This window comes from Pelophylax lessonae (assembly GCF_965119305.1).
Source record: "Pelophylax lessonae genome assembly, chromosome: 7".
NCBI classification, from domain to species: Eukaryota; Metazoa; Chordata; class Amphibia; order Anura; family Ranidae; genus Pelophylax; species Pelophylax lessonae.
Genome location: NC_138774.1, coordinates 107,904,041 through 107,921,022, shown reverse-complemented (window position 1 = coordinate 107,921,022; position 16,982 = coordinate 107,904,041).

Here is a 16,982-nt window from a genome sequence, read left to right as displayed (position 1 = left end):
TAATAAATTATTAATTTGCAAAATTGTATAACGGAAATGAAGAAAATGCATTTGTTAACAACATTTTCAGTCTTTTTTTATTTATAGTGCAAAAAATAAAAATAACCAGTGGCGATTAAATACCACCAAAAGAAAGCTCTATTTATGTGAACAAAAGGACAAAAATTTCATATGGGTACAGCGTTGCATGAGTAATTGTCATTCAAAGTGGGAGAGTGCTGAAAGCTGAAAATTGGCCTGGTTAAGAAGGGATATAAGTGCCCAGTGGGCAAGTGGTTAAGGCATCAGCTGAACATTTGTCTCTTGGTTAAAGTAGTTCTAAAGTCAAATTGTTTTTTCCTTAACAAATCCTATGCATTACCAAACCTTTCATCCACTGTTTTTCCTCCATGGCCGAATCCAGATTTCAATTACTCCCCCCCTCCCCCCAAGAATCCATGTCCTCTGCCTTTCCAGTGGTGATCCCTGTCATCTGCCTTGCCAGTGCTGAAAACCCAACTGTCAAACCCACTGTCACCGAAAAGCTCAGCAATGCACCTCTTCCAGATCTGCATCATGCAACCCACTTCTTGCAAGCCCAGGTCATCAAAGGACATACACACCCTGGAGGCTATGCCATCAGTCTGCCCCGGGCTCACAAGAGAATACTGGAGGACGAGGAGAAAGAGGATCTACAATGTCAAGTTACTGGACCAAAGACCCAAAATAAATACAAAAATAAATTAAGGCGGGGAAGGTACTCTGTGGGAAAGGGGGGAGGGGTTGTCAATCTAGAATTGAGCTTTAAAATATACAGTATTTCACAAAAGTGAGTACACCCCTCACATTTTTGTAAATATTTTATTATATCTTTTCATGTGACAACACTGAAGAAATGACACTTTGCTACAATGTAAAATAGTAAGTGTACAGCTTGTATAACAGTGTAAATTTGCTGTCCCCTCAAAATAACTCAACACACAGCCATTAATGTCTAAACCGTTGGCAACAAAAGTGAGTACAGCCTTAAGTGAAAATGTTCAAATGTCCAAATAGCCATTTTCCCTCCCCGCTGTCATGTGACTCGTTAGTGTTACAAGGTCTCAGGTGTGAATGGGGAGCAGGTGTGTTAAATTTGGTGTTATTGCTCTCACTCTCTCACACTGGTCACTGGAAGTTCAACATGGCACCTCATGGCAAAGAACTCTCTGAGGATCTGAAAAAAAGAATTGTTGCTTTACATAAAGATGACCTAGGCTACAAGAAGATTGCCAAGACCCTGAAACTGAGCTGCAGCACGATGGCCAAGACCATAGAGCCGTTTAACAGGACAGGTTCCACTCAGAACAGTCTGACAATGTCTGATTAGCCGAAACGCGTCATATGATCCAGAGGAAAGACACAGGCATGCTAGAAGCTACATATATTTTTAACTGCTTGTTTTGTGTTTGATCTTGTAAGTACAATTTTTAAAAAATCGTCATTTATTGATTATGTACTGCCCTATGAGCCTCTTTATTTTCTGGGTGTACTTATATATGATCTGATCTAGTGGAAGATCACCTACCTGTCGGATCCTTGATTCAATGGAAACACGCTATTATGCTGATCAGAGTGTTATGGGTCATCCTGTGGATAAGTCTTGAGAGTCTTTTAACACACCGCGCAATATTGTTGACAATGGTAGGCAGATTTGATTGTATCACGATGGTGCGGTGTGCTTTAGCGACACACAAGCTGGTGGAGAACATTTAATTCTTCATCTTTCCTTTGATCTCTAATCATCGTTATTCAACTTTGAGCGCTGCATATGGACGTGTATGCATATATTGTTGTAAATGTCAATTACAAAGCATGCTGGCTGCTTATTATTTTTTGGGGATTTTAGCATGGCGTGGATATCCCTCTCTTTTTTATCCACTCAGAACATGCTCAGGATCATATCCAGAGGTTGTCTTTGGAAAATAGACGTATGAGTGCTGGCAGCATTGCTGCAGAGGTTGAAAGGGTGGGGGGTCGCCTGTCAGTGCTCAGACCATACGCCACACACTTCATCAAATTTTTCTGCATGGCTGTCGTCCCAGAAGGAAGCCTCTTCTAAAGATAATGAACAAGAAAGCCTGCAAACAGTTTGTTGAAGACAAGCAGACTAAGGACATGGATTACTGGAACGATGTCCTGTGGTCTGATGAGACCAAGACAAACTTATTTGGTTCAGGTGGTGTCAAGCGTGAGTGGCAGCAACCAGGTGAGGAGTACAAAGACAAGTGTGTCTTGCCAGTGACATACTGAAGCAGAGCATGATCCCCTCCCTTCGGAGACTGGGCTGCAGGGCAGTATTCCAATATGATAAGGACCCCAAACACACCTCCAAGACGACCACTGCCTTGCTAAAGAAGCTGAGGGTAAAGGTGGCCAAGCATGTCTCCAGACCTAAACCGTATTGAGCATCATTCTCAAACGGAAGGTGGAGGAGCGCAAGGGCTCTAACATCCTCCAGCTCAGTGATGTTGTCATGGAGGAGTGGAAGAGGACCCAGTGGCAACCTGTGAAGCTCTGGTGAACCCCTTCCCTATGAGGTTTAAGGCAGTGCTGTAAAATAATGGTGGCCACACAAAATATTGACAAATTGGGTCCAACTTGGACATTTTCACTTATGGGTGTACTCACTTTTGTTGCTAGAGGTTTAGACATTAATGGCTGTTTGTTGAGTGATTTTGAGGGGACAGCAAATTTACACTGTTTTACAGCTGTACACTCACTACTTTACATTGTAGCAAAGTGTCATTTCTTCCGTGTTGTCACATAAAAAGATATAATAAAATATTTACAAAAATGTGAGGGGTGTACTCACTTTTGTGGGATACTGTATGTGAACCTAGTCATCAAAATCTTATATAGTTATGCTACAGATGAATCTTAAAACTTTACTTCTTAAACCTCTCTGTATGGAAGGAGGGTACAAAAATCATGTTTAGTACTTTAGCTTTATATCCCCCCCCCCCACACTAATTTCCTCTGTTTTTGAATGTTGAGTATATCATCATAGTGGATTGATGCTTTATTTTCCTCCTATTTTCCCTCTTTCCTACACTAAGTTTGCATCTTAATTGATGGCTCAGTATTTCAGAGACTAGATTCACTATAGTTTATTATTCGTTGTTGTTTTCAAAATTTCTATAATCTGAACAATAACTTTTATTGTTCGAAGCTGAATTTACATATTGATTTTATTACATGTCAATTTTAAAATCAATACTGAAACACTGAAACCTAAAATCTAATGTAAACTTTATGATGTTAATGCATTTTCAAATGTCATTTTCAATGCTTTTAATTCAGTCATTAAAATAATTCTGGATGATCCAGACATGAAGGTATGTTTCTACTCATTTCCAGTTATAGGGTGTCAATGCTCTGTCCTTGCCCCCAGCGTGTCATGTGTTGTCACACTGTCTAAAGAACTTCTTGTGGAGGATATAAGTAGCTATATCTTTCAACATGTTTTTATTAAGAGAATAAAATAAGATGTATACAGCCATAATAATGCAATCCCATTTGTCATAGAGAACACAATCTACTATGTGCATATATATATGAAAACACAGTATCTCCTAGACAAAGAGCAGCTTATCAGACTTCAATAAAGATTGAATGGTATACATGGCTGACATTAAATAAGCAATATTGGATGTAAAAACAAACAATGCAGAGATCCTGGTCGTAATTAAACAAAAAACAAGAACAAGAAGCACCAGTACTCTAGACTCACGTCACCATCTAGTATTACAGCTTCAATTAATTAAAGCTTTGATCCCAGTATTTCCACTTGGCATGGAAAGTTGTGAAACCCTGACTTTTATGGGCTAAAAATTTCTCATACAAATAATGAGTATTGACCCTAAGAATAACATTTGTCATAATAAATGATTTGGTAGATCTCCAGTCATTTATTATTATTTATCTGGCTGCTATCAGAATATGTGGAATTGGAAAGAGCCCATCATAAGGCTTAGTAGAGCCAAATATGGTGAAGAAGTGGTAAGTACACCCGTCACTTGGGAAATGTGAGAAAATACAGAATTTCAAAAACTATGCAGAATTTACATTCCCAAAGGACATGCAAACGATTACCAATGCAGCCACAGCTTCGCCAACAGAAAGGAGAGACATCCTGGTATCATTAAGATAATTTGTATAGTGTTAAATAACTTCTATATAAATTTTTGAAGGGCATTGTCCCACTGTTTTACACAATGGGTAAAACTAACATTGGTCATTGCAAATTGCCATTCATCATCCTAAAATATCATACCAAAATCCTTTTCCCATCTCAATATATGGGAGAATTTTGAAAAAGTTATATCGTATGGTAGATAACTGTAGAATCACTAAATACCCCCCTTGCTAGGAACTTACTGCTTCAAGTAGCGCCAGATTGGTGGATCTACTTCAATATACAGTACTGTCTACATTGATGTGGAAGTTTTTGACTTGTAAATAGGGATAGATATGTTTCCCCACTCATTCTACTGTAAGGTCACTGAGAATGGAAAGACCGGACTCTAATCAGGGTAATATCCTAATAGAATGCACCATATGTTAATATACTTTAAGAGCAATATTCAGTCGCAATTTGGGTTGGTTAAGGTTAGGGCGGTTAAGTGCAAAATCCTACCCTTACAAAAAAGCTTCAATTGAAGGAAGTTGGCAAGTAGGCTTACACCTAGAAAAGGTTTTGGCAAGCAATAATGATTTCAAGTCTCGGTTAGAGGTCATAACTTGCTCAGTAGAGACCCAGAGTTTATTCATTAGCAAGAAGCAGAAGCATGCCTTCAATTGGTTGAGCTTATGTTAGCTTTATGCTTAATGAGTACAGGGATACAAGACATTTTACCTTTCCAAAGAAAGCATCTAAGAGCTATGTCTATGGTACAGAAATATCTTCTAGGTACTGTTATAAGAGCCGTTCTAAAACAGTATAATAGCTTTGGCAAAATTAGCATTTGAAATGCAGCCTCTCTGTCCAGCCCGGTAAGTTCAAATCTTTCAATATTGGCAAAGTCTTGTGTGATATTGTATAAAAAAGCCTTTTAATTATTTTCGTAGGTTTGAGATGTAGGGGAAGTGAGTTACATGTAAATACCCAAATAGACCAGTTTATTAGTTTCCCATTAGTAGTGGAAATAAGATTTCACAAGTAGCTATTTTAACACACATTATGAAGGCATGGTTTTATTTTTTGGCCATCTGGACTCATGAAGCATACAGAGCACAATGCACATAAGTAAATTATACAGACGTGTGGTGTTCTTTTAAAACAGTAATATAGCTGTAGAAAGATCGTGAATGGGCCCCAAAGAGAGACACGGAGGGCCATGAGCATTATGGATAGGTTCTTTACTAATCCATTGAGGAGGAAGGTGACACAGGAAGCTACAATTTAAATTGTAGTATCACACTGGTGGCATATGACAAGAGGAGTTAAACAGAATTGTCAATATTTTGTCAGGTAAAGCATTTTAAATACTTTCATTTCAAATGGATATTTAGCTTTTTGGATGGAGTTCCTCCTCAAATGAATGCATTTCATATTAATTTAGAGCATTGTTGCTTCCTGTTGACATTCTGTTTTAATGCTGCTCTTTCTCAAACTGACAATATCCTTTCCAGAAAGGTTGTACAATTTCATTAGGCTGAAATCATTTCTGTAAGAATGTCCAGAGGAAACATAGCATCTTCCTGATTTTATTGACTAAAATAAAAGAGGTCTTTTAATAAAATAGATTGAGCAAATGATTATAAATATGGTTATATGTAAATCATTCACAGCCGGCTTTGAAAACATCATTTTGAAAAAAAAAATGGACTACGTACAGAGAGCAGGGTTCATGGGTCCGCTAGGTACAGAGAGCAGGGTTCAGGGGTCCGCTACATACAGAGAGCAGGGCTCAGGGGTCCACTTCCTACAGAGAGCAGGGTTCATGGGTCTGCTACGTACAGAGAGCAGGGTTCAGGGGTCCACTATGTACAGAGTGCAGGGTTCAGCAGCACGCTATGTACAGAGGGCAGGGGTGCGCTACGTACAGAGAGCAGGATTCAGAGATCCGCTATGTACAGAGAGCAGGGTTCAGGGGTCCGCTATGTACAGAGTGCAGGGTTCAGCAGCGTGCTATGTACAGAGGGCAGAGATGCGCTACGTACAGAGAGCAGGATTCAGAGGTCCGCTATTTACAAAGAGCAGGGTTCAGAGGTGGACTACGTACAGAGAGCAGGGTTCATGGGTCCTCTAGGTACAGAGAGCAGGGTTCAGGGGTCCGCTACGTACAGAGAGCAGGGCTCAGGGGTCCACTACCTACAGAGAGCAGGGTTCATGGGTCTGCTACGTACAGAGAGCAGGGTTCAGGGGTTCACTATGTACAGATTGCAGGGTTCAGAAGCGCGCTATGTACAGAGGGCAGGGGTGCGCTACGTACAGAGAGCAGGGTTCAGGGGTCCACTATGTACAGATTGCAGGGTTCAGCAGCGCGCTATGTACAGAGGGCAGGGGTGCGCTACGTACAGAGAGCAGGGTTCAGGGGTCCGCTATGTACAGAGAGCAGGGTTCAGAGGTGCGCTAGGTACACAGAACAGGGTTCAGAGGTCCACTACGTACAGAGAGCAGGGTTCAGGGGTCCACTATGTACAGAGAGCAGGGTTCAGAGGTGCGCTATGTACAGAGAGCAGGGTTCAGGGGTCCGCTACGTATAGAGAGCAGGGTTCAGAGGTCCGCTATGTACAGAGAGCAGGGTTCAGAGGTGCGCTTTGTACAGAGAGCAGGGTTCAGGGGTCCGCTACGTACAGAGAGCAATGTTCAGGGGTCTGCTACGTACAGAGGGCAGGGTTCAGGGGTCCACTGTGTACAGACTGCAGGGTTCAGGTGTCCGCTACATACAGAAAGCAGGATTTAGCAGCGAGCTATGTACAGAGGGCAGAGGTGTGCTACGTACAGAGAGCAGGGTTCACAGGTCCGCTATGTACAGAGAGCAGGGTTCAGAGGTGTGCTATGTACAGAGAGCAGGGTTCAGAGGTTCGCTACGTACAGCAAGCAGGGTCCAAAGGTCTGCTACGTACAGAGAGCAGGGTTCAGGGGTCCACTATGTACAGAGTGCAGGGTTCAGGGGTCTGCTACATACAGAGAGCAGGGTTCAGGGGTCTGCTACATACAGAGAGCAGGGCTCAGTGGTCCTGTCACGGGGTAACGTGGCAGAGCCTGACGTAAGAGGAGTGGCTTACCGGGTAACTGGCGTGGCACAGGGTCACCAGAGGCGCGGAGTCTAAGTGTTAGCCGGTTTTCACCAGGGCCCCAGATGGTGGGGATGGATTTGGCTGCTTGCTAACACCAGGTCGCGGTCCCCCGGATTCCCTGGGAGAGCCAGGAACAGGTCCAGGACAAATAGCCGGTAGCAGGTAAACAGATCAGGACGAGACAGGAGGATAGTCAGGACAAGCCAAGGTCAGGGCGGGCAGCAGGTAATCAGAATCCAAAGACAAGCCGGGTCAGGTAAACAGGAACAATCGGAATCCAAAGACAAGCCGGGTCAGATAAACAGGAACAGCAGATATAACAGGCACAGGATACAGGAGAGCTGAAGACAACACAGCAAAGTGCAGTGCTGCTGGGCTGTTTAAATAAGGCAGCCTGTTTGCCAATTATTGCAATTAGTCTGCCTTCGGTTAACCCTTTAGGTTGCAGACTCATGACAGCACATCAGTGTGCTCAGGAAGCGTTGTGCAGGGTATTGAGTCTCTGACAGGTCCACTATGTACAGAGTGCAGGGTTCAGCAGCGTGCTATGTACAGAGGGCAGGGGTGCGCTACGTACAGAGAGCAGGGTTCAGAGGTCCGCTATGCACAGAGAGCAGGGTTCAGAGGTGCGCTACGTACAGAGAGCAGGGTTCAGGGGTTTACTATGTACAGAGTGCAAGGTTCAGGGGTCTGCTACATATAGAGAGCAGGGTTCAGGGGTCCACTACGTACAGAGAGCAGGGTTCAGTGGTCCACTATGTAGAAGTGCCCAATGTGAAACATCTCATTTCCACCGCTCCTCCTGGGTTCGAACCTCTGCACCCAGCACTCTGCCCCCATCCCCCCCACCTCTAAACACATCTCCTATACACCTCCACAGCTCTCCTCCCTCCACCCACCTTCCAAAGAAAACCTCATTTAAGATGGCATTTACAGAATGCTTTCATGGCCACTACTGCTACAAGTCCTCAAAATCCCACCCTCAAGATGCAGTTGCTGCATGCAGATTAGAATACACAGCCGCTGCGGCTGGAGCTGCCAGGTACCTCTGCGACTGACAGACTATGCTGGATCGACAGCGTATGTGCTCAGCTACACACAGCCAGGGCCGCTGGGGAGACTGAGGGGGAGAGTGCAGGAGGAAAGTTTGTTTACTCCTGTTGCCAAGGAGACCTGTTCCATGACAGCAGAAAGCAGCTGGTGAGAACAGGAGGTGGCAGCTGGCGGCCGCTCCAGGGGCCACATCACAAGACCCGGCGGGCCGGATTTGACCCGGAGGCCTTGTGTTTGCCACCTGTGTTGCAGAGTGTCACCCCTAATGACAAAGGCAATTTAGCCGGCACCTGGCTACATATAAATACAGTATCTCAAAAAGTGAGTACGTCCCTCACATTTTTGTAAGTATTTTATAATATCTTTTAATGTGACAACACTGAAGAAATGACACTTTGCTGCAATGTAAAGTAGTTAGTGTACAGCTTGCATAACAATGTAAATTTGCTGTCCCCTCAAAATAACTTAACACACCGCCATTAATGTCTAAACAGCTGGCAACAAAAGTGAGTACACCCCTAAGTGAAAATGTCCAAATTGGGCCCAATTAGCCATTATACCTCCCTGATGTCATGTAACTCAGTGTTACAAGGTCTCAGGTGTAAAGATGTATTAAATTTGGTGTTATCGCCCTCACTCTCTCATACTGGTCACTGGAAGTTCAACATGGAAACTCACTGCAAAGAACTGTCTGAGTTTCTGAAAAAAAGAATTGTTGCTCTACTTAAAGATGGCCTAGGCTAGAAGAAAATTGCCAAGACCCTGAAACTGAGCTGCAGCATGGAGACGAAGACCATACAGCGGTTTACCAGGACAGGTTCCACTCAGAACAGACCTCACCATGGTCGACCAAAGACGTTGAGTACAAGTGCTCAGCATCATATGCAGAGGTTGTCCTTGGGAAATGGACCTATGCATGCTGCCAGCCTTACTGCAGAGGTTGAAGGGGTGGAGGGGTCAGCCTGTCAGTGCTCAGACCATACGCTGCATCAAATTGGTCTGCATGGCTGTCATCCCTCTTGGGGATGGAGTTCACCAGAGCTTCACAGGTTGCCACTGGAGTCCTCTTCCACTCCTTCATGACGACATCATGGAGCTGGTGGATGTTAGAGACCTTGCGCTCCTCCACCTTCAGTTTGAGGATGCCCCACAGATGCTCAATAGGGTTTAGGTCTGGAGACATGCTTGGCCAGTCCATCACCTTTACCCTCAGCTTCTTTAGCAAGGCAGTGGTCATCTTGGAGGTGTGTTTGGGGTCCTTATCATATTGGAATACTGCCCTGCAGCCCAGTCTCCGAAGGAAGGGGATCATGCTCTGCTTCAGTATGTCACAGTACATGATGGCATTCATGGTTTCCTCAACGACCTGTAGCTCCCCAGTGCCAGCAGCACTCATGCAGCCCCAGACCATGACACTCCCACTACCAAGCTTGACTGTGGGAAAGACACACTTGTCTTTGTACTCCTCACCTGGTTGCTGCCACTCACGCTTGACACCACCTGAACCAAATAAGTTTGTCTTGGTCTCATCAGACCACAGGACATGGTTCCAGTAATCCATGTCCTTAGTATGCTTGTCTTCAACAAACTGTTTGCAGGCTTTCTTGTTCATTGAAAAATAGGAGATATTAGTGTTAAGCCCCAACAGCACCCACGCAGTGGAAAGTTAATAATAAGTGAATGAATGAAATAAATATAATATTTGTGTATCGAAAATTAATTCCTAATTAGGAGCTGCAACGTGAACGTGATAAACATATAGATAAAGAAAATGATATAGTGATATATAAAGGCCGCGCTCAACCAATCAAATACACTTAGTGTTACGTGCAGATTATGAATACTAACAAGTGTATAAGCATAAACAAAGTGCAAGGTGCATAAAATTATATCAATCAAATAATAAATACTATTACCAAATGCAAACATAATCAAAGTGCAAAGTGCAATAAGTTATGACAATCAAATAATGTTGAATATAAACATGAGCCATGGTGCATTTCAATCCAAAAAAACTAATTCTAAAGATGATATAAAAAGTCTCTGGTTTTTAAGATGTTCTTGTAGCTACAATTCTTAATAGTGGCTCCAGCACCTCCACCAAATCAGGACCACCCGGTGTGCACAAAACTGCTTACCAGATTAAACGGACCCCTTATTACAGGGGGTCAGTTAAAGCTGTAGATCACAAGCTGTTGGGACAGGGTAGTAGCAGGCAAAACCAATATGATCAGTCTCCAGTGAACACCTTCCGAACAACTTCAAACATCCTCCTTTAGGTATCCCTAAGCCCAGGGGATTGGCCTTTCTTCACTATCAGTGACGTATGGTGGGGTTTTTATCTTACACTTGTGAAATCGGTGGGTGGCGCAGCCGGGCTGGATCCGCCTACAGTTTCCTAGACCCTCTAGTAAAAATGTATGACTCGGCTTCAGTAAATGCCGCCCCCTCTCTGTCTCTAATGCTCTAGTGATAATCTCTGCCCTCTGAGAGTCCAGCTGTGACTCTGTAGGAGGGCATTAATGTGGGCGTGACGGAGAATGGCCAAATTGATCTGCTCCTGTAGCTGGTCAATCGCAGACGTCTGCGATTGACCAGTTTGTTATTATTTTGTTCCTTACAAGGGCCCATAGCAATTTAACGCGCATCAAAAACACATTAACACATAAACATGCTAATGCCTCTTGGGGGCCTCCACTGGCTACCACAGGACATTAATAGGCCACTCTTCCCTCATCTAGTCATCAGCTTGATATTAAAATTGTTCAGTAGTAACAGAGGGTCAATCTTATCTGAACAGATGGCCTCTGACATGACCCTTGTGGTAAGCCACCTGCATTTCCAAGCAGGAGTACAAGAAGGGACATTTCATTTTCTACTCTGTATGAACTGTTATAGTCTTCATTATTTCCTTGCAGATAGAAAGTTGAAGCCATTGTCCTTATGACAAGCAATGCAAACGCAGCATTTCCTCTCTGGAACAAATCTCATTCTTTCCCTCCATGCACACAGTTTAAAATGTGCTTGAAGATGGGACCAGCTCAACATGGTCTATCCCAATCTTATTAGATTCTATCCCATCCTCTTGATGTTACCTATCTTAAGCATATAGAGCAATAGGAAAAATAAGTAGATGTCACATTTTCAGCCCATCAGAAGGAGAGAATTCTTCAGTTGACCAACAAAGTGTCTAAATCTTGTGCTACATATGAAATGTAATAAAAGACCCTATCTCAGCGGTATAGGGTTCCCAAGACTACACATAAACTTTTTCCTCAATGCTCCTCATTGTGCTGAAGATGCCAAAAAAAAGAAAGGCTCCATACTTCTTACTATATCGTTTGGTCTTGCCCAGGAATCACAAGTTTTTGAAATCAGGTAGCGCAGAACATTTCCCAGCTGTCAGATGTCCAGTTACAGCATGCTCTAGTGGCATTCCTCCTTCATCTGACCCAATGTCAGTGAAATACTACTGTCATGCCTTCAGCTTTGAAGTAATTAATGTTAGTGGAACTTGCAATACCAATATTGTCCACCAGATGCCTCTGTGACAATACAATTGTTGTACGGTAATTTATGGTATTTCCTGTTCTCTATTACTGAGTATTAGTTCCACCCCTATGTGAGAAAATCTCCATTTTAGATTTACCTCATGAAGGAGCAGTCAGCATCTGAGGTTGTTGTGGGAGATTTCTGAACCCCCCTTTGAAGCATCACTGGTATGCCTATGAACTGTCAGTTATATACTCAGTGCATATGTTGTTTATGTTTGTACACTGATTGTATGCTTTGTCTGTTTATTTACAGTTTCACCTGACTATTCACAATCCTATTTGCATATCCATCTGACTTGTAACCTGTTTTATGTGACCACCATTCATTCACTGGAATAAAGCCTTAAGTTACAAAAGGACTGGTTATTATAGGATTAAAGGTTTAGCTGTATGTTGAGCTGCACACGCCTGGGGCATACGTGTAGTGAGAACAGAACAGTGAAACAGCGGCTATCCAGCAAGTGGGATTTAGGACAGAGACTATACAGAGGCCTGCTACTCAGTCATCTGCATATGCAATACAGCAGTCTCTACACAGTCAAGCATTCCTGCAAGCAACATGTCACATAGCCAAACATCCTCACTCAAGACAAGGTCCCGAGTTTCCGGCGGCTCCTCTAGATCTTCCTCCTCAAGCAATGCACTCGCCATAGCACGTGCGAAAGCTGAAGCCGCCAAGGCCCGAGCAGCCTTTGCTGAGCAAGAAATGCAGATTAAACAGGAGAAAGTGAAGTTAGAGGCAGAGGAAGCCCTCCTAGAAGTAGCCCTAGAGAAACTGACTGTAGAGAAGGAAGTAGCAGCAGCCGTAGCTGAAGCAGACGCCTTAGAATTAGCTGTATACCTGAGAAGTGAACGCAGCAGACGCAGCAACATTCTCGATCCAGCAGCTGAAACTCCAAATTCTCTACAACAAACTTCAGATTACATTAATCAACATTTTAAGACAAGCAGTGTCAAAGATGACGTCAAAGAGACAAGCCAAAGTCACCACACGTTACCGCCGCAAGTCAGTGACAAGCCTCAAGCCTGCAAACGGGAGAAATCCGTACAAAGTGACGTCTCCTACGACAGACTCCCCATAAGTGAGATAATAGAATCACCTTCTAATCGCCCTCTAGAACCAACGCCCAAGCCAGAACGGTACATCAGAGGACAGCTCGGTGCCAGCAAAAGGTATGACTACACACAGCCATCTTACCATGACAACACACAACAGGCTAACCAAGCCACAATAGACTTTGCAAGGTTCTTTGTACGACGCGAGTTAGTCACCAAAGGACTTGAAACGTTTAATGACCGCCCTGAAAACTACAGAGCCTGGCGGTCATCCTTTCAAAACACTATCAGAGACTTAGGGCTATCTTGCAGCGAAGAGATAGACCTCCTGATCAAATGGCTTGGAAATGAGTCTGCCGAGCACGCCAGGCGAATCAGGACAATAAATATAAACTACCCAGACACTGGTCTTAGAACAATCTGGGATAGACTTGATGAGTGTTATGGTTCAGCAGAAGCAGTAGAAAATGCATTATTCAAAAGACTTGATAACTTTCCCAGAATACCTAGCAAAGCCTACCATAAACTTAGAGAGTTAAGTGACTTGTTAATGGAACTTCAAGTAGCTAAATCTGAGGGAGACTTACAAGGACTTGCATTCTTTGACACAGCCAGAGGTGTCAATCCCATTGTGCAAAAGTTACCCTATAACTTGCAAGAGCAGTGGATTACACACGGATCCCGATATAAAAGACAGCATGATGTTCCATTCCCTCCTTTTTCTGTTTTTGTGGACTTTGTGTGCCAGCAAGCTAAAACAAGAAATGATCCAAGTTTTGATTTTACGCTGTTGTGTGCTGCTCCTGTGGGACTTAACCCTCGCAAACCTCCAGTAGCAGTACACAAAACGAATGTGTCTCCTCCAGGTTCCTTTCACAGGTCTGCCAACTTCTCTAACTCAGAGACAAAGGTCAACGATCCTGGTAAGCAGTGTCCCTTGCATCGGAAGCCACATCCTCTCCTAAAATGCAGAGCCTTCAGAGAGAAAACCCTGCAGGACCGCAAAGCCTTCCTCAAGGAGAACCACATCTGCTACAGGTGCTGCTCTTCAACATCTCATCTCGCCAAGGACTGTAAGGTCAGTTTGAAATGCACAGAATGTGACAGCTCAGATCACAACACAGGGTTACATCCTGGGCCAGCTCCATGGACTTTACAACACACCCTCAGCACTAGTGAGCACGGCGGGGAGGAGGAGCACACCACCACAACTACACCAGAGGTCACTTCACAATGTACAGAGATCTGCAAAGGAGCCATAGGTGGTAGGTCCTGCTTCAAAATCTGCCTAGTCAGAGTCTACCCAGCAGGCCAAAAAGACAAAGCTATTAAGCTTTACGTAATCCTGGATGACCAAAGTAACAAGTCATTAGCCAGCTCGACTTTCTTTGACATGTTCAGCATTAAAGGCCCCAGCATTCCCTACTCCTTAAAAACTTGTGCAGGAATAGTGGAGACGGCTGGTAGGAGAGCATCCGGCTACCAAATCGAGTCCATCGACGGGCGATCACGCTTGTCTTTGCCAACTCTTATAGAATGCAATCAGATCCCTGATCATAGATCTGAAATTCCTACACCAGATGTAGCTGCTCATCACCCACACTTGAAACGCATAGCACATCTGATACCAGAACTTGATCCTCAGGCTCAGATTATCCTACTCCTCGGGAGAGACATCTTACAAGCCCACAAATCAAGAGCTCAGATTAATGGCCCCAATAACGCTCCTTATGCCCAGAAGTTAGACCTTGGATGGGTCATCATAGGAGATGTCTGTCTAGGAAGCGTGCACAAACCTAACTCCGTTAGCAGCATGCTCACAAATACCCTAGAGAATGGACGTCCCTCCCTTTTCCAGCCATGTCACAACCATTTCCTTGTTAAGGAATCAGCCTACGCCACCCACTCATCTTGTCCCTTCACAAGCCCCACTAGTGACAACTTTGCCAGTGACCAAGACCATTTAGGGTGCACAGTCTTTCAGAGAACTAAAGATGACAATCGTGTGGCAATGTCTATCGAAGACAAACTCTTCTTAGAAGTAATGGAGCAAGGACTAGTCAAAGACAGCACAAACAGCTGGGTCACACCTCTTCCCTTCAGACCACAGAGACAACGCTTACCCAATAACAAAGAACAAGCTTTACAACGTTTTGCTTCCCTTAGACGTAATTTACAAAGAAAGCCAGAGATGAAGGAACATTTCTTTTCTTTCATGGGGAAGATCTTTGAGAACGGTCATGCCGAGGTGGCTCCCACCCCTAAAGACTCTGAAGAGTGTTGGTATCTCCCTATATTCAGAGTGTACCACCCTAAAAAGCCAGGTCAAATTAGAGTAGTGTTTGACTCTAGTGCCAAATACAAGGGTATCTCCTTAAACGATGTCCTCTTGACAGGCCCAGACCTGAACAACAAACTCCTGGGAGTGCTCTTACGCTTCCGCAAAGATTCTATTGCCTTCATAGCTGACATCCAGCAGATGTTCCATTGTTTCTTGGTCAGAGAGGAAGACAGGAACTTCCTAAGGTTCCTTTGGTTCCAAGACAATGATCCTTCAAAAGATATTGCATGAGGGTACACATCTTTGGCAATAGCCCTTCACCTGCAGTAGCTATCTACGGACTCAGACATTCCGCCCAAGAAGGTGAACTTGAGTTTGGCTCAGATGCAAGACAATTCATAGAGAAAGACTTTTATGTGGATGACTGTTTAAAATTGTTACCTTCCAGTGAGTCTGCAATCTGTCTTCTTAAAAGAGCACAGGGAATGCTCGCTTGTTCCAATCTCAGGCTTCACAAGATTGCTTCTAACAGCAAAGAGGTAATGGAAGCTTTCCCCGCTCAAGACCATTCCAGTGATCTAAAGGACTTAGATCTGGGTACAGACTCTTTACCTGTACTACGCAGTCTAGGTCTACTTTGGGACTTGAAAGCCGATTCCTTTACCTTCCAAGTAAATGGAGAAGAAAGACCCTTCACTCGCAGAGGTGTCTTGCCTACAATCAATAGTCTGTACGATCCATTAGGATTTGCGGCACCTGTTACAATTCAAGGTAAAGCCTTACTTAGAGACTTGATTCGTGAAACATCCGACTGGGATGCCCCACTACCCCTTGATAAGAGAAACTCTTGGGTAGAGTGGAGGGACTCTTTATCAGTTTTATCTGATCTCCATGTTTCACGCCCATATGCTCCTGTACCTTCTACAGAGATACAGAGTCAAAACCTTTGCATATTCTGTGATGCTTCTGTCAAGGCAATAGCTGCCGTGGCCTACTTAAGAACTGTTGACACTACAGCGTGATGCCACATAGGATTCATCATGGGCAAAGCAAATCTGGCTCCACACCCTGAGCACACTATACCTAGGCTAGAACTTTGTGCTGCAGTACTAGCTGTTGAACTAGCAGAACTAATAGCCACAGAGATGGATATTGACCTCAAGGATGTTCAGCTCTACACAGACAGCAAGGTAGTTTTAGGCTACATCTACAATGAGACCAGACGTTTCTATGTTTATGTCAACAACAGAGTGTTGAGGATTAGGAGATCCACCAGTTCAACACAATGGCACTATGTACCTACTGACTATAACCCTGCAGACCATGCTACAAGAGCTGTTGCTGCATGTAACCTTAAAGACACAACATGGTTTACTGGACCTGCATTCTTGTACGATGCAGAACAAACCTTTCCTAAAAGTGACACTATTGAACTAATAGATCCAGACTCAGATACTGACATCCGTCCTGAGATCTCAACATTTCATACTGCAACTTCAGGTTTTCAGCTTAAATCTGACAGATTTACCAGATTCTCAAAATGGAAGTCACTTGTTCGAGCTATTTCTTGTCTTATTCACATAGCTCGCTCCTTTAAAGGTGACTCAAACAGCTGTGACCACAAGGGATGGCACCATTGTCAAAGGATCAGTTCAGTATTAGAGCTACAGCAGTCTCAGGATCTTATCATCCGCACTGTACAGCATGAAGCCTATGCTAAGGAAATTGACTGTATCTTGAATGGAAAACCTATCCCTAAAGACAGTGCCCTG